Source organism: Rhipicephalus sanguineus, chromosome 10 (assembly GCF_013339695.2).
Source record: "Rhipicephalus sanguineus isolate Rsan-2018 chromosome 10, BIME_Rsan_1.4, whole genome shotgun sequence".
NCBI classification, from domain to species: domain Eukaryota; kingdom Metazoa; phylum Arthropoda; class Arachnida; order Ixodida; family Ixodidae; genus Rhipicephalus; species Rhipicephalus sanguineus.
Window position 1 is genome coordinate 122115419 of NC_051185.1, and position 21986 is coordinate 122137404.

Consider the following 21986-nt stretch of genomic DNA (forward strand, 5'->3'; position numbering starts at 1 on the left):
TCTTCGTGACTGATCACATCCTTCGTCGGTACTGCCCGCGCCTTCACCACCATTCTCGGCTTCACCGGTGTACGTCACGCGAACGATTATGTTTTTCGTAGTTGCCGTTCACAGACATAACAAATGACGCAGGAGAGGAAATGCAGGTGAAACATCTGGTCTGTAAGATGTAAGAAGTACCTAACAAACGTGACCCCTCTTCCACTAAATCATGTACATACGTCTCATGAAGAGCTTTCTTCAAGTCGTGTTGTTTTTCTGTACGTGAAACGCATAAAATCAGACACTTTGCCTCCCCTCCAATATTAAGATTCAAAGTTTTGTTTCCAAATAACGGGTACCACGCAGAAAAGAGAACACTATAATAATATCTGGGGTTTAACGTCCCAAAAGCACCATATGATTATGAGACGCCGTAGTGGAGGGCTCGAAAATTTCGACCACCTGGGTTTCTTTAACGTACGCGGGCCTCAGACATTTTCGCCTCCATTTAAAATGCAGCCGCCGCAGCCGGGATTCGATCCCGCGACCTTCGGGTCAGCAGTCGAGCGTCATAACCACAAGACCACCTTGGCGGGGCGAAAAGTGAACACTTTATTTGTTGAAAACGGTCTTATCGAAACAGCTTACAGTTGGGGCCCGTAATTCAGGGCACCTGCAGCATCAGCTGCAATGTAAGCCTAGTGAATAAGCCATAGCTTGTATTCCAGGTTCTTGCTGGACAGCGCAAACTCTCATTTCTCCGGTTAAAACCTGTTTTTTTTTAACTGTCACTTCTGATATTAGCTTCGTTAGGATGCACCTTTAAGCAGTTTTAAGTGAATTCAGAAAAGCCTAGCCCAGCATTGGCGTCGGCAATTCCATTGACGGGAATACAAAAGCGCCTGTGTCGCCAGATTTAACCGTTCTTTCATTAGCATCAAATGAAACGTATTGTACGTACAAAGTGTAAACGTTTTGGGTGTTTTAAAACAAAGATCCGAACGAAAGCCAGGAATCCGTTCATTTTTTTTCAAGTGAGAGCCGAGTCTCCGCCTTCGCAGAGGAAGTATATAGAATATGAGGAGTATATCTAATGCCGATGTCACACGGTCACTTTTGATCCCCATCGTGCCTGATCCGGATCAAATTTCTTGATTGTGATTGGTTCCCTTACGTAAGCTGCAGAAGAGACCCAATCATGGTTGAGAAATTTGATCCACATTGGGCTTAATCGCGATCAGCAGTGCACCATGTGACATCGGTATTAGATATACTCTTATTAGCTTCACTTCTTTCCAGCTTGCTTTATGTTACCGTTACCGAGAAATCGCGTTTCCACATTACCGTTACTTTTGTCATTTATTATTTTGTTGAGGGACGTCTTGCCTTAAACTTACTTCTTGACGTAAGCATCCATAATATGAGTCAGTGGCGTACTCTGCATAAGGCATGGACAAGTGATACAAGCTAACCTGATGATGTTGGTTTAAGTGTATCAGCCCTCCAATCTGGCTTCTATCGTGAAGACTGCGGAAATCAGCTTCCCTAGCGTTTGGAAACATTTCTCTTTCCCTTTTACGCGCATCTGGTAGACCTCACTCTCCGATGTTGCGCGATTTTGCGCCTTCTTTTGTTCTAAAGTTTCCTACCAATGTGTATATTTCCTTTTATATTGACGCTGTACCGTGGCGGCGCTAAAAAAAAATCTCGGCTTAATGTCAGCCTGCTGGCGCTGTCTTTCCGCACGTACACTTGGTTCTCAGTTTGGACTGGCAGCCAAAAAACAACGCAAGAGCGCGCCAAATATTTATACCGACGCAGCCAGGTCTCGCACAAAAACTGGAATGGCACGCCAAACCGTTGTTCACATAAACATACGCTGGCTTTTGCGCCCAGAAATACCCTTCATAGCTCCCTTTCTGTTGCTCTATAAACATTTGATTTTTCAACGCACAGCAGTGCGAAATTAGCACTGAATCACCTTTCCTTCTTCAGTTTCAGTTCATTATTCGTTCAAAATACGTAGGTTCTTTGTGGGACCAGGTCTTAGTGTGGAAACAGGAAATTTTGAGTGCAACAAGAATTATCTATTTGTTCTGCACATGTTACAGATCAGGCAGCGAGAGCTGAAGGCATCGAGGCCTAACAGGGGCTCCTGCTCCGTTTGAAATTGGACAACACCGAATAGAATTGTGATGATACTCAACTCTTCCGCATAAACAGCTGCCATGCAATTGATAACAAAAAGTTAATTAACATACTTTAAAAAACATTCGGCAGATCCTACGTACCTGGGAGTCGATGTTATGCGAAGCATGCGCGGAATGGTGACTGAGGCGTAATTTTTCACATTCAGCGAAACATTAAGGAATGACGCTAGAGAAATGTGGAAGCGGTAACGCACACTCATATGCTGCTGAGTCGAACATGCATTATATACCCAGTTGTTTACAGTTGCGTAGCGATGACAACAGCAACATGGGTGTTAGCATCACCAGACGCGGTAAGCTCATATGTAGTGCTTATATTCTTCAATACTGGATAGCGCGAATCCGAACAGCACAAGACGAAACACAAATGCACAGGACAGGCGTTACTCGTAACTAAGCTTCATTCAGGAAAGTTCCCCTGGATATACACACAGCGAAGTGGCACACGCAGGTGCACTGCACGTACGTTAGTCACAATTGAAGTTGTTACAGTTGGGTTACAGTTGTTATGCTTATAATAATCTGTTATGATGGGAACGAACGCACGTTTCACGAACCCGTGTGTATGTGTAGAAGGGGTTCTTGACAGGTTTTCAACAACGTCATCATCACCGTGATTAGTGAGCACCAGCACCTCGACCGGACTTGTTAATAGGATCCGTTCGTGATCGCGGCTACGAGAGGCCTAAGTGTAGTGAAGTGCATGGTATAGCACAGCTGGTGGAAATCCTGGATGCCTCTTACGATGAAATGATCTATGACGCCTCCTGTCCTGCACGTGGCAGCGAGGTCTTTTGGTGCCCTGTCCACATTCAAGCCGTCTTTCACGCAGTATAAAGACCAGTCGTTGTTGGGTCTTGATAAACCAATGTTGAAGTCACCGATAATGATGAGCGGCCTGGTTCTCTCGGCAGGTTTATTGTAGGAAGCATTCACCCCAGTTTTTGCGTAATCGACGTGGTCCACGTTGCGGACCACGTGAACGACTGCATGGTAGTTTAGCATCTTCCAGGGGTGTTCTGTTTTCAGATTCCTTACTTTCCTTGTGTCCGCCACGGTGGTGTAGCGGTTACGGTGCTCGGCTGCTGACCCGAAGGTCGCGGGTTCGATCCCGGCCGTGGCAGTCGCATTTCGATGGATGCAAAATGCTAGATGCCCGTGTACTGTGCGATCTCGGTGCACGTTAAATAATACCAGATGGCCAAATTAAAGCCCCTACAATTATTATCATTATCACTTTCCTTGCATGTCAATGTGTGTTCGCGTTTACTGTGTTGGTTGAGACTTTGTATCACCTGTGGCACATACCCGCATAACATAAACTCTGGTATGCGGGTATGTGCCACACGTGACTGAGAGAAAGGGTTTCATGACGTACGCGACTGGTATTTTGCGTTATTCATGTCATGACCAGTGAATCGTGTTCACCATACACTGATCGCCTGCTATGCCAATTTTGGTACATTAGAAGTTATGGAGACGACCAGGAGAGCGCCCAGACGTAGGCGGCTAGATAGATAGATAGATAGATAGACAGATACGTAGATAGAAACGTACAAAGTGCCTGAGGTTCGCTAAGAAATGCTTCGCATTTAAAATCAACCAGCACGATTGCAGCGTTTTACACAAATATGATTTCCTCGTGTCCCTGTCGCATCTCTGCGCAATCGCTTCTCAGTTAGTTTTTCCTTATAGTGTTGTCATACCACGCGCCCTGAAGTGTTTTACGTACACATCACACAGCTTTAGCTCAGCCGTAGAAGATGCCCTCGCTCACACAAACCACTACCTTGGGATCGGGAGAAAATACTCCGGGCTCTAGAGTTTCATGCATTCCCTAACCCAACCAGAAAACACTCCTACACAATTCTCTCAGGCCTACAAACCCTAGAGTTTGCCTTCCGGCGTGGATTAACGAGCAGCTATTGCATAAAATAAGCTAAGATTGCCAACAACCTCTCGAGAAGAGACACGACATTGTATTTCAGTGGTTGGCGAGCCATTGCGAAAATGTCGGCAATGAACTCACCGATGAAGTTGCATGCTCCGCTAACGAACGAGATCTGCAGATGCCCATACCATTATCTCGACACTGCGCAGCAGCTTCCGTCACTTGCTCGCCACATGCCACTTCTACATCGGAATACACGAGGTTTCTAGAACTCGGCCCTAACTTGAGGATTCGTTTGCCATCGGGACTTTCACGTCGCGATACAACATTTCCTTGTCGCATGTGGTTGGTTGTGTCATTTACGAATACGTATGTTTTTCTCATAGGAAAGGCCAACAGTGCCGCATGCAACTGTTGCAGCTGTGAGAAGACGATTTATGTGTCACTGCCCATCTCACCGAACTCAAAGATGTGTTCCAAAAGCCAAAGTACATCGCCTTGCCCTAAGGCCACTTTCCGAGAACAATATTCTAGGACCTCGGCAACGGCTTTGCACATGCACAAGGCCAGGAAAGCCCTATAGCGCTTCTTGAAGTCGAAAGCGCTTCGCGATTGCTTGTGAACTACCAGCGCATGATCGTGTTTTGTGAGTTCACACTAACTGATCACTTGTTGTTTTCACTACATCTTCTTTCTTCTCTATACTATCTCGCCTTCTCAACTGCTAGCCTCGCTTCGGTTCTCGGTGCATGCCTCAACCGTGACGCAATGACACAAACGTCTGTGCGCGCAACAATGGTCGTTTCAAACTACCCTAGAATTCCTACTGCAAGTACAGTTGCGCAGTGCCCACTACGCCATAATTCTTCCTGTTGCGAATCAGCGAAGGGCCGACTACGCGTCCGTAAGGCAACACGCGATCCTACGCAGCTGCTCACTTTGTTGACACTTTTGGTACTCGTCTTTCTATTCCCCTTTCCCGATCCCCCAGTGTAGGGTAGCCAACCGGAAGTGTTTCTGGTTAATCTCCCTGCCTTCTCCTTTTTCTGTTTACTTCCTTCCTTCCTTCCTTCGTGCTGGTGATGAATAAATGTCTGAGCGCTTTGTAACGGCCGGGGCGGCTTTAAAACACTCACTCGTTGCGCAATTCACATGTTTTGACGACTGGTACGATTTTACGATTCTGCCAAGCAATATTACATGCGTTAAGGAGACTCCTCGCACTACATGACTTCCATATATTGCTTTTTTTCTGAGCAGATTCAAACATTGGCATGGCCCTGTGGTAGAACACCTGCCTGCCACGCAGCAGGCATGTGCTGGATTCTCACTCGAACAAAATCTTTTTTCTTATTTATTGTATTTGAATCATTCTCGATTTCTCGGTCGCGGACAACGCTGATTTTTGCTCACAACCAACGACGCCGACACCGGCACCGGAATGTCTGCGAAACGAGCACTTAAAAGCTATTGCGTTCAAAATGGATGGAAAGAGCGGAGACAACAACGCAGAACTTAATGCATCCCACTCCCATAAGAGTTTTCACATCTTCAAAGCCACGACGACCCGCCCATCGCTCGCATACGATCATTGGAGAATGGCCGCATCTTGAAATAAGAGAGAGCTGATCTAGTTGGTGAGTATTCATGTTAAAGAGACAGGGCGTGCAAGCACGGACACAAGAGAAGTCAAGACAGCACTAACACCCACTAACAACTGAAAAGGCGCACAACGACGAAGTTGGACACCTACCACGACATCACCCAGCACCATAGTCTCGAGCGATACGCCTATCCACCCCCTCACGGCAGTCTTCCCAAGTTCCCCAAGATCGCCTGACGTCGCCTATAAACCCGGCCCTTTCCGTGCCTTCTAGTGCTTTCGTACATCCACCCAGGTGCCATCAATCCGCGCTGTGGCCTCTGCGGCAGCGTTGCCTCGCTGAACCACATCCTCTGGGGCTGCCCGGACACCTACCACGCCCGCCGAACTCATTCGCTCACCCCCGACCGAGGAACAATGGGAGGCCCTTCTCTCCAGCAACAACAGAGACATCCAGACACGGGTCCTGGGACGAGCTGAAGACGTCATCCAGAAACACAGCCTGACAGCCTACATGGCTTAGCATCCCTTACCCCTCACCCCTTCGGTTGATAAAGTTGTTACTGACTAATTCATTCTCTTGTGTGCGTGTTTGCACACCCTGTCTCCTTAACACTCATCTTGAAAACCGACCAAAGGACTCCGCTCTCTCGCTTCCGCTTATTGTGAAAGCCGAAACTCGCATGCTCGTCGTCCCTGATGGTGACTCGGTGTTCGCGTGAGAATATTTGTTTGCGTCCTTGATTTCCATGCCTTGCGTTTTGTTTCTGCGGCTAAATCAGGCAAGGAACCGACAAGCTCTTCCACGAAGTCGATCCGTCTTCTGAGCTAGCGTCAGCAGCAGTTGATGTCACCCGCATGTAGAGCTCGTCAAAAACACTGCCACCGAGTTTTCTTGTAGCAGCCTTTGTGTATTATATTTCCAGTAGCTTTATTTTTGCGTACATATCAACCATTTATCTCCATAAGAGGTACGCGACGGCAATCCTGTGAGACAGGCATAATCTACTTTCTTGAATTCACCAGAGGCTCTTTATCATACGCTCAGTGGCCAGGCCCATCTCTACGCTAACCTGATACATCGGCATCGTTTATGGAAGAAAAAAAATGCCGATTTTATTTATTGTAATGACTCTGAAAATGATGTGTGTATCTGCATTTCTTATTGCCAAAGACGACGAAGAAATAACGGAAACTCTTTATCAAACCACGACACATGTGTAAAAGCACATCACAAAGTTACTGACCATGTCAGCTCACGGTAGCGTCAGGGCCACGGCTGTAACAGTATCACACTAGGCTCGTTTATTTTACAGTATGCTAAAGGTTGGCCGAGTTGACACATTTTCAGCAAAGTATCGATGCGCGGTCGTCCTGTGCACTTTATGTCTGTCTATGCGTCTAGTTGACTGGCGCAATTTTTAAAGTTTATTTTTAGTGCCATCATCTTCTTGTGAATCTTTTTTCTGCACTTCGTAGGGACCTGCAGCACATACAGGTGTTCTTAACCTCTGTATATGCAATGCAACCCAATTATAACAGAATATACACATCTCTAGCTCGTATGTTCTCCAATACCTTGTCGCTTGCCTTGTGCTCTCCACAAGCGCCGCGCACATTTATTCTGTTCGTCCTCACAGTCCTTTAGTTTATGGACAAAAGTGGTGCCCTATCCTGTCGATGACATTGTTTCCTCTACTTTAATACTCGCACATTTAAATAGAGGGCAATTGATTTTTCTTTATTTACAATAACTTCATCGCCTGATTTTTTGTGTTACACCGAGGATAGTTTGGAAACAAGCTTTGACATATGAAGCGCCCCGGTCGCACAGAATGCCAAGGTACTCGAAGCACCCAATATTTTTTCGTTGCAATATTTTACGGCCCTCTTTGACACTATTTCGCTAGCATAATTATTAGCAATTTTGTATGCTGGTGCTTTGAATTCTAATTCCCTTTAAACATAGTCACCGGCAACTGCATTTCAGCTTTATTAAGGGGTAATTTTCTCGTCCTAATACTTTTTTACATCTAAAAGGTGGATTAAGTCACTCGGTGCCATCATAAGTTTGTTATGGCATTAGCTCGGCCTCGTAGTTGAGCTCCCTTGAACATCGTTCGTTTTCAGGAAATAGGACGCTTAAAGCGATATCACAGTAAGCGAAGCTAGAGGTTTCAAGCACCTGTGACGCATAAACTATCCTACCTTACACAAAATTATGCAGTTATTATGATAGCTAAAGAAAGTCACAGTCTCACCGCAAGAGCGAAGCAATGAATGCGATAGCAACAGATTGTAGTGTTATATCTTAGAGAAGCTGTTAGCTAACTGTTTTGTATCCGATCTCGCATAACTACGAAACGCTGGTGTAAGAGAATACGGCCGCTCCATGGGAGAGATTCTCTCCGCATAGTCACTTCGCGTTGAGAGCACAACACGTAGAAGGGTATACGAGCCGCCCGCTATGACGGCTGTCCAGATAGCGCGCACGCCAGCGATCGCGACCGCGCCCTTAGATTCAAAGTTCAAGTTTGCTGCTCCCGCGACACTACCCCTCCTCCCCCCTCGCGTCTTTTAAGGCTCGTTAAAGACGGGCGGGACGTTTTCTGTCTGCTTCGACGGCAGCAGGCCTCCCGAGCGGAGTAATGTTATCGCATGCACCCTCCGAGCGACGAAAATGGGCCGGCTCGTTTGAGATCTGGTTCGGCCGCGTTCGTCGCCCCCGCTCGCGTGCTTTTACCCGCGGTAGAACATACGATGCGTGGGGGAATCTTATCAAATTGGATTTCGTACGGGACATTACGGCGACGGCGACGGCAAAAACCCGTCGAGAGTGCCAATATAATTGTTATCGCAATAAAATTACATGTATCTTCAAGAAAGGAGTTTTTGTTTTGTCCAATGAGCTCAAGAACGAAAGCTAGCTGTAACTTGAAGACACGCGCATGGTTTAGAACACTAAATAACCTGAAAACCTAAATGATCAGAATAACGTGGAAAGCAAGGCCAACGTTCCTGTGGCTGTATTAGTAATACCATACGATTTCGATTTTTCTGGTGAATTGCAACAGGCACATGCAAACATTCACGAGCAGCCTCTGGTAGAAGTAGAAACGCTTTTTTTACTGTGCACCACTCCGCAAGTTGAATGAATAATTGGATGTTTCATCTATTTCGCAGGAGCGGCGTATGCAGAAAAGGCCACCGGACACGGATGATGCCTTTCAGTGAAGGAACGCGCAAGAATTTTAGGTAAGTGCAAGCCCACGTCTCATGAATGATGCACTGGCGCACAAAATTAGAACCAGCGATGGGCTTCGATTGTTCGCCTTCGTCTTTGGAATGTTGTGAGGGGCGGTGATGTAAAAAAAAAAACATGGCTGATCCCTTTGTCATAGGAATCGGTATAACACGAAAGTAAAACGTGTCTTCACAGACGTAGTTGAGCGTTTGTTGTACATTGTTTCGCCCCGAGGGCGAAGGAATGAATGCTATAGCAACAAGTTGTAATGTCACGCAAAGAACGGCAAGCAGCTCGAAACTTGCAACGCGCCCCTCAAGCAGAAAGGACGCACGGAACGAACCTACACAGGATGAGCGCGAACTAACAACTGTCACAGCTCGACAGTTAAAGCGCGCTGGACAAATACAAAGAAGGACGCACGAAACGAACGCATAAGTATACACAGGATGAGCGCGAATTGTGACAGTTGTAACATTTGTTTCTGAGCAGCGCGCTCCTTTCGCAAAAGCGGCCGCTGCAAGGAACGAAGTGACCTTCGTGCTTTCTCTAACTTCAAGGCAAACTTGCGGTAAGAGCGCAAGACGTACAAGATAAGCGCGCGCGCAGGAGCGACCACGCCCTGTAGAGCCACACGCTCATCTCAACGCGTGGGGCGACGAATTTAAAGCGCGCCTTTCGAGCCCTTCGCGCCATCTCTCCAGTGATAACGAAAACACGCTGATGTACGCCGACCTTGGAGTACCGCTAACGGCAAGTGGTGTATATTAATAGCACGCCGTTAGTATGGCGAAGAACGTGCTGTCTGTGGCGGAGCCGTTTCGCGCGGCGCGCTGGCGATCGAGGGGTCGTAAGGTCGACTCCTGGTGACGGAAATTCTTCTTCTGGTTTTTTTCTTTGTCATATGTTAGTCTTTATATTTTGCAACGTCATATCAGTGACGGAAATGCGTCAGTGAAGCGGTGGTGGACCCCGGCATAAAACATGTTCGTGTTAATATATTTCGTTATATTTCTATAGCGTATTGCATTTCAGTTCTGCGATGGTTGTGCGGGACCCAATGGTTCAGCACAGGAACCATTGTGATCACGCGCGAAATGTTCCCTAAAGTCAACAATTTATCCTTCAACATCCGCAATTCTGATTTCGAAGAGTTCATGTTGTACTTATCTAGATTTCTCCAAAAAGCTTTTGCATTGATTCATGCAAATGAGAATGTCGCAGTTGTTTTCGCGCATGCGCGGCTACTTTTGGCTACTTTTGCTGGCGTTGCAAACAATTAGCTACTTTTTGACTAGCTTTTGCGATTTTTTGGATACTTTTTCTCGTTTTGAGCTGACAACCCTGTCCGGCATAAGATGAAGAGCATCGCGTGGCTTTGGGCGCCCGAGCCCTTCCGCTGTACAGTCGAGGGACGACGCTGAGCCCAGCAACGGGCGAATAAGACCTGCAACGGGCGAACAAGTCTGCACACGAAAAAACCCACGCCGCAGACCGTGCTAAAATGCGGCCCTTCAAGGTTCGCCGCTCGCATGCGTATTTGTATGCGCCGTTTCCCGATAATTGATGCTCCCTCAATCGTAGGCGTGTCGGCGACCTGACAACTGTCATTTGGCAATCTGGTATTTTATCTAGGTGAGTTCTTATTTCACGTGGCCACATTTTGCTGTTGCCTGGATATGAACGCATGACTGCCATTGCTGCTTGTGATATGTTGCGCTGCTAAACACGTGGATGAAGGTTCTATTCCCGGCATGAAGGAAGAAAAAGCTAGCAGAGAGCGTTGCGCAACGCGATAAAGAGAAAGAAAGAAAGAAAGAAAGAAAGAAATCCTGCAGTTCCCACGCATTGTGGGAATCGATATCATGCGAAGCATTGGGCGAGCAGCGGCCTATATGGCATTTTAACGCGGTAGCGTTAGAGAGCTCGTGTCGCAGAAATTCCGCTGTCGGCGTCGGCACCGTTGGTTGTGAGCGGAAAATCATCCGTGAGCGAAAAATCGAGAAAGTAGCAAATAAAATAAACGATAAAATCTTCGGCCCCAATGAGGATCGAACCCGGGCCGTTCGCGTGGCAAGCAGGTGTCTTACCACAAAGCCACGATGTTGCTTGCAGCTGCTTCGGACAAAAACACTACATAAATGTCATGTAGTGAAAGGAGTCTCGACGCATTTTGTTCGGCAGGTGTCACGACGAAAACGAGCCCATACGGTAGGCGCATTCGCGAGGCAATCAAACTACGTCGAAAAACGCCGGGATAGTGCAGCCATCGCCGCTAAATACACACACGAACTTTCAAAAAATGGACAACTATGTCCATCTAGAGGAAAACATATCAAGCCAACGCAGCAAACGCTAGATAATGTGCTGCCATCTGTGAGGCATTGTGAGAAATATGTCTCGACTTTTCATTGCATCCGAGAGGGCCGGCGCGCGGCGTATATCTTGGAGGCCATGCGACTCTTGCTTTAGATCGAAAGCAAGGAGGTTAAAAAAATTGCTGGAGTGGCGATTATTGCGCAATAGTGAAGCCGTGCCCACCAAAAGATGGCGGCTGCACCCGCCATCTTTCTAGGGGCACGATAAACCATCAGCGTTTGGCGAAGGAAAGCGAACGTTTTCCACGCACGCCAGAGAAGTTTAATTATGGTAACTTTTATGGGTCAGATACTGCTGTAAGTGTGTCTTTGTGTTACTAGTTTTCGTAAGTAAGCTTCAAAGTCATGGCAAATTTTATTGGACATCAATCGTCAATACTGCACTCGACGGGTTACTTTTGTCGGCAACAAGGATCTTTTATTTTATAATTGACGTAGCATTTACAATAACAGATCAAAGCCATTTGATCTCTAAGTAGGCACCACCAGAAAAGAGCATGTTTGCGAACTCTTTGGTGGGCAAAAGCTGGCTTCACTTTCAATGGCAAGGCGTTTCGAGAGCTTCCACTCCAGAATTTTGTTTTAAACCTCCTTGATCGAAAGCCTGTAAAATTCGCGCGCGCGCGTGCGTGTGTGTGTGTAACAATACACATTAATAAGTATGCACTTAGTGGTTGAAGTGCGCACTAGGGGCCGGATTTCGCTATCGCGTTCAACTCTTAAAGGCGAAGCTTAAGGGTCCCCCAATTTTTTCGCTTGAGTCAAGCGTCACGAAGTGGATTGACGTATTTGAGCAAATTTAGTTGTTGTGCGCATATCGTAGGTTTGCGGGACATATCGACTACATTGGCTGTTGGCTGTTAAAGAGCACCTCATGGTGCAGCGTAACGTCGGCACTGACATTAAAGGGACACTAAAGGCAAATAACAATTTATGTCAGAGTGAAAGCCCAATGTATGACAACTTCTAAAACGGCAATATTATCAACAGCAGTGCCCTACTTACCGAGAAATTAAGCTAAATGTATCACATGATGAGCGCCACGAGTGGGACATTTCCGAAGTGATCCCGATGACGTCTGGAAGTCGGCCTACAATAAATCACTACTAATCAAAATAGCAGCTGTAACAAAAGAACATTCCGAGCATCAAAAGACGTAATAAAATGCTGTTTGTTCGTTTCCGCTTGATTCATGGAAAACAAAACCTCCGTGGCGTTGCCATGGGGAACGGCGCGCGTGGTTCAAAGGTTCCGTTTTCGCCGAACTGCGCCTCGCCCGCCTCAGTGGTAGTTTCGGGATCGCGTACTGCCGTGCGTGTTTTGCGCGCTCGTGAAAGTCGCTCTGACATTCTGAAAGTTCGGCAAAATGCCGCATGCGTGTGATATTTCCGGATGCCCGAATGGTTCACAACGCCAGTGCTGCAGCAAGGAAACCGGTGTGTCTTCTAACTGGGTGCCGCGGAATGAACCCTTACGCTCGAAGTGGCTTAGTGTCATGCCATTGCGCCAGTGTGCTAAACAGTCAAAACCTCTGCGTGTGTGCTCGCTGCCCTTTCGTACTGAGGATTACGAGACCAACCGCAACTTGGTGAAGGCTTTGAATGTGCCCATCCGAGCAAGTCTTTGCCGCAGCGCCGTTGTTGCTACTGTGGGTCCCGCTGCTACTAGTGTCGGCGGCCGCGCAGTAAAAGCGGGCAACGTTGGGCATGGCAGTGACGTATGAAAGTCGTATTTTCAGGCGGGAGGTTTGAAGCGCGCTAACACGATGCGGACCACGAAAAACGTGATTTTATTTCAAAATAAGCACTTCCTTGGCACAAAAGCAGCACTACGAGGTTTCTGGACCGCTATTTCAACAATCAACGTCGACTTAATATTTGCCTTTAGTGTCCCTTTAAAAGGATGTTTTGTCGCAACAAAGGGAACGCTGCGGTGCGCCGGTGTGCATATCATAAGTAGCGGTCGTCGGCGTATTCAAGCAATGCTTGGCAATGCCTTCCGAAGTCGATGTTTATTACATTGGCGAAAACGCGAATAACGAACATTGCAACCACAGTTGGCGTTCCACCGATATAACGCTTGTATAAGCTCTTTTTCCACAGAAGTTTGGAGCACTGGCATTGCTGGATGGTAGAATACTTGACTGCCATGCGGAATCGTTAGTCATACACTCGTCTCCTTCTACACTAATTTTGGTATTTAGCAAGCTAAGGAGATGACCAGGAGAGCGCCCAGACATAGATAGATAGATAGATAGATAGATAGATAGATAGATAGATAGATAGATAGATAGATAGATAGATAGATAGATAGATAGATAGATAGATAGATAGATAGATAGATAGATAGATAGATAGATAGATAGATAGATAGATAGATAGATAGATAGATACGCTCAAACTCGCAGAGGTTTGCTAAGAAATGCTTCGAATTTAAAAGAAAATTAGAGTAGCTTGAACTGATGGCGCAATACTAAAGAGACAGTGGAGCTGATGGGCTCCTATATAGCCCTGGGTTTTGCTGTTTTGCTAAGTTTTGCCAATTTTCTCCTTCTTTCTTACTTTATTTCTTTCTTTTCTCTACTCTCTCTTTCTCTCTGTCGTTTTTTCTCTGTTCATTTCTATGTATTTCTCTTTCTCTCTATGTCTATTTCTTTTTCTTTCTAGATCTGTCTATCTTTCTTCCTCTTTCATCAGTCCGCCACATTGAATCAGTAGTTACGGCGCTGGGCTACTGACTCGAAGGTTGCGGGTTTGATCCCGGCCGCGGCGGTTGCATTTCGGTGGAGGCGAAATGGTAGAGGTCCGTGTGCTGTGTGATGTGAGCGCACGTTAAAGAACGCGAGATGGTCGAAATTTCCGGAGTCCTCCACTAGAGCTTCCCTCATATACATATCGTGGTTTTGCGGCGTAAAACCTCAGGCATTAATTGTTATTACTATTATTATCCCCTTTCATCCCATCCTCTCTCTCTCTCTCTCTCTCTTTCTCGCTTGCTTGCTCCTTCTTTCTATCATTTTCTCTATCTCTCACTCAATATATTTCTATGTCTTTGATTCTCTCTCTTTCTTAATTCTTTGTGTCTTTTTTTTCTCTCTTTCTCATTCTTTCTATGCTATGCTCTGCTCTCTCCCCTGCTCATTTCCCTCCTCCTAACCCCACCCTCTCCCCTCCTCATGCTCACTTCCCTTTCCCACCGCCTTGCTACACTATTCTATACAAGGCTATGCCATCCTTTGCTAGCGTGCCTGGATAGCCGAGTGGTTAGGACGTCCGCCTTCGGATCGAGGATGCGCGGGTTCGAATCCCGCATCGTGGACGTTTTTTCGCCAAGAATTTCTCTCTTTATCTTTTTGCCTATTTCTTTCTTTCTTTCTATCTCTCTCTATCTGTCTGTGTTCGTTCTCTCACTCACCAGGATTATTAGGGGAGCTTGTCCTGAGAGCGAAGCAGAAGAGGACGAAGATGAAGAAGAGGATGCAGGGAGCGCGTGCCGGTTCATGATATCATTTCTGTTTCCCGCAGGCAAATTATGGCCAGCTTAAACAGCTTCGCTGTTAAAACAAAGAAACAAGGAAGGTCACGCAACTCCGCTCTTCCTTCAGGCTTGGTACCACTAGCACGAAGCTGATATATTTTTTTTTTATTAATGTGCTTTAACTTTCAAGAATTCGCCAGATCACACGCGTTCTGGGAATCGGTTCCATGCGAAGCAGTCAGCGAGTAGCTGTAATCGCAAGTGAGTTCTGCGAAAACCCGCAATTTGGCATAAGGGTTATCGAAAAAAAAAAAATGACAACGAGCCCTTCAAAGCAAACGGCTACAAGAAACTCGATACGGATTTTCGAGAAAGGAACCTTCATAGTGACAGAAAAGTTCGTCCTGGTCCGGGGATCAAACCAGGAAATCATTCGCAATATTCGGTGGCCATGTGCTTCGAGTTGCCGATTAATCTGCCTTCGCTTTGCCAATAGATAGCTTTCTCCTCAGCCCACTTGGTCCCGAGTTCGATCCCTGGACCAGGGCGCATATTTGGTCAGCTATGAATTTTTCATTGTGAGAAATCCGCACGTATTTTCTTGTTGCTTTGGGCTATAATGCGTGGTTGTCAGTTTTCTCCTTCAGTAGCTGTATGTGTTGCATATATCTTTTTTGGCTTTGAGCCAAGCGATTTGAAGTTAACCGACGTCATTGTGCAAATTGAGTAGTTACATACGCGTAGGTATGTAATGTTTCCATAAGAGTAGGTGTGCAATGTTTTACATTGTTATAAAATTGAATTGTCGACACTGCAACCACAATTGACGTCGCACCGCGATGATGTCTGCATGTCGACTTCCGAGGCAGTTTCAAGACCTGCTGTGGCTCTGTAATGCAGCACTTGACTGCCATGCAGAATGACTGGGTTCGATTCCTGCTGAGACCTTGATTTTGATTGTTTGAACTCGTCAGGATTTTGCGCTATCCGACAACACCGCCAACGCCGAATTTTTCGTATGTAGCCGTCCTCTGAATGTACAGAGTGTAGAAAAAAACTTAGGTGATTTGGAGTATTATCACGTGATTGTGACGTCAAGTGCGCAGAACACACGCTGGTTCAGATAAAAACTCTTCATTGGGCAAATTTGTGCCCACTAAAAGACAAACGCAAAGTACAAGCGATGCTCGCTGCACAATGATAGCGGCGAACACGATCGTCGGGCGTCGGCTATTCTGCCCGTCTATGATATTCGTCGGCTTTTGTACACATCTTATCGAACCTTCCAACGTTATCGCTGGTGATCGTGTTAGCTCTAAAATAAATTCGGCTACACCAAACCCTGGCCGTCCAGAGCGCCCGCGATCGGGCCGTCAAGCTTGGCTTGGTGGTCCCTACGGGGGACTAGCCGGGTGGCGCTGCAGGGTCTCCCCTGCGTCATCTATGGACCAAAATTATGTTTACTTATCATCATCGTCGTCACTCGTGCCTTGCGCGTGATGATAACGCAACCGTCTCAAAGTGGCGGCGCAGCCTGTGACGAGTTGTGATGACAGGTTTTTGTGGGTAAAACCAGCTCACATTAAAATAAAGTAAATAAACGCGTGGCAGTATTATCTTCCCTACAGAGAGAGAGCGGCAAGCTTTGCCCTAATAACAAGCAAAATGCCTAATGTGTCTGGAAGAAACGCACGCTCATATTCCTTTGAGAATTGTCTGAGTGATGCTTCAGCATTGACCCCTATTGTAGGAAACTCCATGGTGGACGTCTTCCCTGAAACGCTGTTGTTCGGCGGCCTCGGCACAGCGTCTTGGATCTCTTTGCTGGTTTTGGTCAGCGTCTGGATCAGCTCCAAGGAAGGCTCAATCCTCGAACGCCAAAACACGCGTTTCGCGTATAATATTCACAGTTGTAATATTAACATTCCAGCTGTTTAAGCCGGAGGTTATTCCGTTATGTGTTCTCAGAAAAACCTCGCCCAGCTATGTTGTTGCCATGCGTCGCCTAGCAACGCGTTGCAGAAAGGAAAGGAGGAGGCGAGGAGAAGTGGGGAGCCTCCCAGATGTACAGTGACATACCGGTACGATACAGAGTGCTTCGCCACTCGTCATGATTCAAATTAGTGGAGATATGGTGATTTTTATTCAGAAGTGCTTCGACAGGTAAGAGAAATAATAGACTCATAAGATTGTATTTCACCTGTTCTTTGAGGGGAATGAATATTGTGACCAAGAAGTGCACCGTTTTTTCCCTAGGTGCGCTCAAAATTGAGAAATCGCGAAACTGGTGCAATAGTGTTTTCTGCGGCTAAAATTTATTTCTTTTTCGCGTGAACAAACATTTTTTTTTTCACAAGACTAACTTCGAAACCATTCTGGGTCTAGTGCGTACGCCTACAGTAAGTTTCATCAAAAAATTACATCATCTCCCGCTAAAGGACACCATGTGTGGATGCGAAGCAGCGGGAAGAAGGTTAGTTTGAGCGGGAGGTGGTGTAATTTTTTTTCTTGCGTTCTCGAGCCTGTGCCTGCCTCTGGCGTAGAATCAGCACTGTCTTCTAGTCTCCATCCAGCTCCCGCTGCGTGGAACTGCCGGCGTCCGAGGTATTCGACTCCCGCAAAGTCGCAAGCATATGTGCGTCTGCCTCTCTGCAGTCCATGGCATTGGCGTCGTCGTGAGATTCGTAATCGAGGGAAGGAGAGCACGAGCGCCCCGCGTCTAGAGCCACAGAGGAAGAGGCGGCCATCGGCCGCTCGTGCCACGTCAAAACGCCGGAGGCGTCGCTGCTGCCTACTTGTCGCAGGAGATAATGAGGCGCGCGAGAAGGGAAGAGGAGAGAGAGGGGGAGAGGAGGAGAGGGAGTGAAGGGGGAGAGGGGGAGTGGAGAGGGGTGTTGTGAGAGTGTTTACGCATGCGCAGTAAAGGTGGTCACACCGCACACCGTATTGAACTCCGTCATAAGATGCTTCGCATCTAAAAAACGCCAGGCCTGCGCGGAAAGCGCAGCACAGTCACAGCGAAAGCTCGAAGATCGGCATTTCTAGAGCCCGTTATAAACTCTCTTGCGGCTACTAATACAAGTGCACTAGCAACGTACCCACTACGTTACAAATCATATTTTTTTGTGAAATTGGGAAGCACCCACCACGACATTATTTGCCATTCTGCGGAAAGCGAGGTACTGTCTGTACGACATGTGCAGTTTCATTATGCGACGGCTGATAACGATGAAAAATATGACTGACTTCGTGATATGGAGTAGCCGAGGCAATATGGACCTCAACCTCTCCACAGCAAAACAGTTAGAACAGAACAGAACAGAACAGACTGAGCCTTTTGTAATGAGTTGGAAGCCTTAAAGGACCCACTAGTTACGTAATTCGGATTGTGTGAGCCCGGTCGTTACTTCACTCTCCCACCACGCTTTATAACATACGCTAACGTGAGAAAGAGATAGAGAGAGGGAATTAACTTTATTGAGACCCTGGGGAAATGGATCATGGGAGCCTTATGGGCTTCCTCGGGAACCAATAGAAGTGCACTTGCGAGGAACCCACTACACTATAAATCATCATAATTTTTGTGAAGTAGGGAAGCAGCCACTATGAAGCACTCATTCTTCGGAGAACCGTGGTACCTTCTAAGCACCTGTAAAGCATTATGTGCATTTTGTTGATGCTGTGGCTGACGACGATAAAGAATTATGGCACAGCCCTTTGTAATGGGTTGGAAGCATTCAGGAACCCACTCATTGCGCGATTCACATTGTGTGACGCCTGGTTACAGAATTCGCGTTCTGTGACGCTTGGTTGTTATTTTACTCTTCCACCCACGCTACGTTACATGTGTTATTATGGTTCCTTCTCGACATGAAACCTGTACAGGGTCTTTTTGCAAAGCAGATTCAAGCACCTTCATGGCTCTGAGGTAGAACGCTGGGCTCCCACGCAGAGGGCCCAGGTTCGAACCTCGTTCCATCCTGCAAATGTTTTCTTATTTCGTTTTTTTTTTCTTATTTCGAGCGATAGTGGTTACGGACACCGGCGGCGGCGGCGGACAACTACGGCGCCAAAAACGGCCCTTGTGATCTCATAACAGCTTTCGCTGTAAAAATCGGGAATGCTGACCGGAACCTCGTGTTCGATCTTGTCAGGACACACCCACTTGCAATTACCGTGACGGGCGACGACAGGAGACACCGTGACGGGCTACGAGGACAGCAGACGGCGACAGGCCGAGCGCATAAGGTGCTTCGCACCTAAAAGGAGGTGCACATGGAGCGGCAGTGCTCCCGCACTAACACCAGGAAACTGCTGAGCTGATGTCATTGGCGTGCCCTGAAATCTCTACATCGGTGATCAACTTCTCTCACAAATCTTGGGCACATGGCAGATATTCAGCGCAGGGTATCATATGATGCTTGGTGAACTTTGATAAATAGTTGGTTAAAAACATGAGCTATTCGTGAGGTTTCAAATGCTGTCCAGTCGCAATTTTTCGCCTCAGTAAAGCTTGGAGGAAGTGTGAAAAATATTTGAAGGAATCCCAGAGCTTTTGAGGTCGACCTTTACGGTGACATTCGGGTAAGTTTCAGAAGCGTGCGAACTTGAGCTTGTTGGTACACATTCATGGTAAAAAACAGCGCGAAAACACAAGGACAGACAGATGAAACGGGACCAGTGCTGACTACCAACAAATGCGTTTATTTTTGCTGTGCAAATTGACAAGCCCGGCAGGTGCGCATGTGCTAGGACAATCCTCTCCCTTCCCTCCATCCTTTCCCTGTTGAAAAAGCACATATATTTGTACCGCAAAAATAAACGCATTTGTTAGTAGTCAGCGCTGGTCCCGTTTCTTCTGTCTGTTCTTGTGTTTTCGCGCTGTTTTTTTATCATGAAAGTAATTTTCAGTCAGTAATTGGCTCCATCAGCGGCGGTGGGCGGGAACTGCCGGTAAAGCAAATGTTTACAAGCTCCAGTCAGCCGGGACGGCATACTGATCTCCCATAGTGGAAGACAGAAGGTACTTAAAATCGTTCACTTTTTTATTCTAAACAGGGCCTGCCGCTCTCCCATTCTAGAGTGCATATTTTTCTAAGCACAAAAATCAGCGCTAGTGCACAGTGGCGCACAAGGTGCTCTGTAGTGCCGCGATTTGTTAAGGCGAAAGTCTTATATGCCTCATCAAACGCGAAAATTGACCGGTGTCCCGCGTCGGCGGCGTCGACATGAGTGATGCAAAAATCATCATCACGTGATGACGTCACCATATACCGTCATCGTGACATCACAGATCGCATAAATCTGATACTTCATCATGACGTCACGGTGGCGTCACATAACGTGGCGTCACGTGGTGACGCCATCACATGACATCATTGCTTGGTCAATGGTGAGCCGATCCTGGAGGCAGTGCAAAACAAGGTGACCTGCAGAGAGCTTACAGTGCCTCCGATCCTGGAGCCATTGCAAAACCACGTTTGTAGCAGAGAGATCTCGGAAGGGGGTACGGGAGGATGAATGCATCGAATTAGAAGAAAAAGGAGAAGAAGATGACTTTCGGCTTCGAGTCGACTGAGGCGGATGCATAGAGGACCCTGTGAGTTGTTTTTTTTTAACACAAAAAAATTTTCATCTGAAAAGACACAGAGGCAGTGGTTTGCAGCTCTCCAACAGCCAAGTAGTTTGAAATGTTCAACATTTTAAATGTGTGAGCATTTTTATGCCGATTCAAAGAGAATATTGTACGTCCCTCCTTGTTACGTAGGGCAAAGCGCTACAAAGATATTATTCTATAAATATAATTATTTTTTATGGTGCTGTATGTTCCGAATACAGGCTCCCACGCTCCGAACACAAATGAATTAAACACTGGGCTATCCACCCAGGCAGGCCGAGTGTGAATATATTTCTTAACCATATGAAAGCGTTGTGCCGGCGTTACTAGACAAATGTCGGAGTAGAAAACTTTCGTTGAAAGATTTTCTAGTGCTTGGATTGCAGCCATGCCTGCGATAATATGCAAAGCCGACATGCATGATTTTACTCATCATAAAAATTCCGACTTTGGCACAATTTGACGCCAAACGCGTGTTCCGGCGGTCGCGAAATGAGCCTTCCATAGGACCGTTCCAGGCGCTGAGGAACGCCGGAAACGAGATCGTGGACGCTGTACACCACAGGACAACAGCGTTTCAAGGAAGGCTTCAAACATGGAGTTTCCTGCAAATACGCTCTACGCTCACGCATCACTTCGACAATTCCAAAATGAGATTGGGCGTCGATTTTATTTTTAGTTTTTTTCTAGACACGCTAAACATTTCGTGGGTTATTTATTTGCTCTCTAGCTTAATAGGTTACGTAATGCTGTCACGCCCGCTTATTTCTTTCATTTTAATGCCATCGGACTTTACCTACAAAAACCTGTTACCACCACCATGGCCGCTACATGCGGCCGCAGTTCTACCACGTGCGTGCTGCTCAAGTTTCTTCTTAAGATTGTGCAGGAAACGCCAAGCGCATGCGGCAAGCCAGACAAGATGACTAGGTCGCGGTAAAAGCAAGCATGCTCCTCAAATTCAAAACTCTAATGGACCATGCACTAAATTCAAAATCGGCTTTCTGTGCATTTCTGCACCCTTAAATCAATTTCAGTGCCAGCTCTGTGCCTCGTGCTACACAGCTTCGCTTATCATCTACCTATACAGAGTGGAATGGCTCATGAATTTTTCCATGGATTAACGACGCCCGTGAAACACTAAACACATGAAACACATGTCAGTATATTACAGACAACAGCGCACGCCTCTCTTTGTCCTTTTGTTACCCCTGTTTCTTCATTTTTTATAGGCTGAAAACAAAGATTTCTTTTGATTGGAATCTTTCATGTGCTTTCATGTAACAGATGCAAGATTGATTGCTCAGTGTAGGGCGCCATATTTTCCCTAATAAGGCTACCGTCACACTATGGAAGAGCCAGGGCAGCAAAAAGGCCAAAGCGGACGGAAGTTCTTTTCCACGCTTATTCAAGAAGTTTACATTTGTCCCAACAAATGTAAACTTTCGTCACATCTACCGAGTTTCCGGTCATCAGATGCGGTGAATGCATTCTAATTTGCTTCTTCTCGCCACTTTTTATTTCTGCAACAAACCTTACGCACGCATGCAGAACACGTAGAAGGAATGCTTGTGACCTTTTCAG

The 21986-nt window shown here is 46.6% G+C and overlaps 1 protein-coding gene across 1 annotated transcript in view; it reads left to right on the forward strand.

Annotated features, from left to right (window-relative positions):
* The window catches only part of LOC119372409 (putative protein kinase C delta type homolog), a 559671-nt gene that overhangs the window by 125079 nt on the left and 412606 nt on the right, over window positions 1-21986 (forward strand). The window contains 1 exon segment of the mRNA XM_037642881.2: window positions 8870-8941. The gene's annotated coding sequence lies outside the window, so the exon portion shown is untranslated.